Genomic DNA, 2,828 nt, shown 5'->3' with positions numbered 1-2,828 from the left:
CCCCGGCCAGACATGTCCGATGGAAACGGTCTGCAGACCGTTTTCATCGGACATGTCCTGCCGTGAGTACAAGGCCTCAGAGATCTCACACGGGGGAGAAGCCATATTCCTGCCTTGAGTGCGAGAAATGTTTTTCAGACAATTCCAGTTTCAACAGACATCAGAGATCTCACAGGGGGGAAAAGCCCTATTGCTGTCCTGAATGCGGGAAATGTTTTTCACGGAAGTCCCATCTTTCCACACATCAGATATCTCACACGGGGGAGAAGCCGTATTCCTGTCCTGAGTGTGGAAAATGTTTTTCAGACAATTCCAGTTTTAACAGACATCAAAGAACTCACAGGAGGGAAAAAACATATTCCTGTCCTGAGTGTGGGGAATGTTTTTCATGGAAGTCCAGTCTTTACACACATCAGAGATCTCACATGAGGGAGAAGCCGTATTCCTGTCCTGAGTGTGGGAAAGGTTTTTCAGGCAAGTCCAGTCTTTACAGACATCAGAGATCTCACACGGGGAAGTAGCCACTTTCCTGTCCTGAGTGAGGGAATTGTTCCTCACTAAAGTCCTGTCTTCCTGTACATCAGAGATCCCACACAACCCTCGAGGTGTATTAGTGCCTTGAGTGCGGGAAATGTCTTCTATATGAATGTTGCTGGACATCAGTTCCCATGTGGGGGAAGAAGCACACCCTGATATACACCTCAGATATACTCCATGGCTGATCTTCATCAGGTGGAATGGAAGGAGCCATACTATCCCACTCCATTTACAAGACTATATGGGTCCCTAGCCCTATGATAGACTCCCATGTAACTGGCTGGTGATTTTTGGATGCTTGTATATAGAGACTGAGATGGTGTCTGTTGCAGACAATATACGCCTCTGGAGGACGAATATTTTCTGCTCTATGTGAAGTCCCGGTGATTTTAGACATTTTGCAGACAAATCTATCGGCCAATTGTACTCCCTTCGAGTGCTTATTGTGTTATATGGGAATCTCTGTCGGTCGGTGATATCCTGGCCTGTTGTTCATGCATGGCTCTGACGGACCATTTTCTCTCTTCATTTGTTGAGTTACTTCTGCGGTTCGGGTGGAACACTTACACTTGGGACTTAAGCCGCAGTTTTGGAAGTTTCAAGCCCTTTTAGGCCCTGAAGAAGATCTGCACTGTGTGCTTTCGAAACTCTTTGGTCACTCTGTCAGTTGACAGTTTTGGGCTCCCCTTTCAGATGTTTTCACGTCTGCCCCCAACACACGTGTTTGTTTTTATCATCTTCAATTTTTGTTATTTGTCATATATATATATATATATTAATAAATGTGTAACTTTTTTACGGTTACTGTTTATTGTCCATTTAAAATCCCAACTTGAGGGACTTGTTTTTTACTATATAAATCTGAGGTTCTTTTAGGAATGTCGGGGCTTTTATAACTTGGGTGCTCAATACAAGTGCATGCTGAGCAGACAAATCTCGCTCCAGTGTCCGCTCCATTAAAGGAAACGTCCACCTTTTATAAAATATAATAAATGCACATTTTCTGCAGATTAAAAAAATATATTTTCCTATTTTCTTTTAGAATCCTGGACAGCATTGCAGCCATGATATGCTGATGTCTGGTGCTATGCAGGACTCCTGCAGACTGTCCGTGTAATCTGTCTGTTTGTACATTATACGGGAAGGCAGATACAGTGACAGGAAGAAAAAACTACAAGCCGACATCGGCAAAGGACAGAACTCTGGGAATGAATGGCACGGCCGCGCTCTTTTCATAAAGTGACATCCGGTACGGGGAACTTCTCGCTGCACTGCTGTCACACAGAGGTCTCGGATCGCTGAGCCGCTGCAGGAACAGGAACATGTAACATCTTCCCGAAGGTGAACGTTTCCTTTAACTCTTTCACTGACAGAGCTGTATTTGCGTTTTTTGCCCACATTTAAAGAAACAATTTTAGGCCTAAAGATTATATAAAACCCCCAAAACATTATATATTTTCTGAAAGGAGACACCCTAGAGAATAAAATGATGGTAGTTCCAAATTTTTATGTCACCCGATATTACTGCATCAGTCTAGGAAATGAAAAATATCCGTAAAAAAATCGATAAGGGGCCCAAAAAATTACAATTCTTTTGTATAATATAAAAGCCGAGGTTGCACCAAGTAAAAAGATACCCAACATGTCAAACCTTAAATTTGTGTGCGCCTGTGAAATGGTGACAGACTTCAGTACCCAATATTTTCTACAGGCAACACTTTAAAAGCCCCCTATAGGTCATCAGTTTAGTGTTACGGAGGAGGTCTGATGATAGAATTATTTTGTTCCAGTGTGTGTGGCGATATGTAACGTGTATTGCAATCAATATTTTCAGGCGTAGGCACCCCAGTGTATGAGTTTACGTTTGTATATGTGGGGGCATCAATTTTTTGGGGGTTTTATGTGTTTGGGTGTAACTTTTTAATTTTGTACAAGTAAAAAAAAAAAAATGTGCCTAACTTTTTTCATGCACATGTCTATTATCCCGCTAATCATTGTAATTCATGACCAGCTGACTGTGTAAGCTACTTTTACCCCCCATTTATCACCGTCTCCTTGCTATGTCCCCCAAGTATTGTGTAAGTGGCATGGATGATAATTTACAATGTTATACAATTATGAGATTGCTCTGTATTAATATTCTGTATGTTTTTTTTTTTTTAGTTAGGCTGATTTTGGTGCAGTATGTAGCAGATAAATGAATAGACCTCCTAGCATAAAAGGTCCTGAAGAAGTTTATTGATGTGAAACACGTCAACGTCTTGGACAATTCAACAAAGCTAAACGAGTCA

The 2,828-nt window shown here is 41.6% G+C and overlaps 1 long non-coding RNA gene across 1 annotated transcript; it reads left to right on the top strand.

Annotated features, from left to right (window-relative positions):
• The first annotated feature begins 599 nt into the window (after nucleotides 1–599).
• LOC120921808 lies at nucleotides 600–1,942 on the top strand. The gene is made up of 2 exons (XR_005744984.1): nucleotides 600–633; nucleotides 1,825–1,942. It is a non-coding gene; the product is annotated as an uncharacterized LOC120921808 (long non-coding RNA).
• Nucleotides 1,943–2,828: the final 886 nt, after the last annotated feature.

Source organism: Rana temporaria (genome assembly GCF_905171775.1).
Source record: "Rana temporaria chromosome 4 unlocalized genomic scaffold, aRanTem1.1 chr4v, whole genome shotgun sequence".
Lineage (NCBI taxonomy): Eukaryota > Metazoa > Chordata > Amphibia > Anura > Ranidae > Rana > Rana temporaria.
The sequence above is the reverse complement of the archived record's forward strand: the minus strand, read 5'-3'. Positions and strand labels throughout refer to the sequence as shown.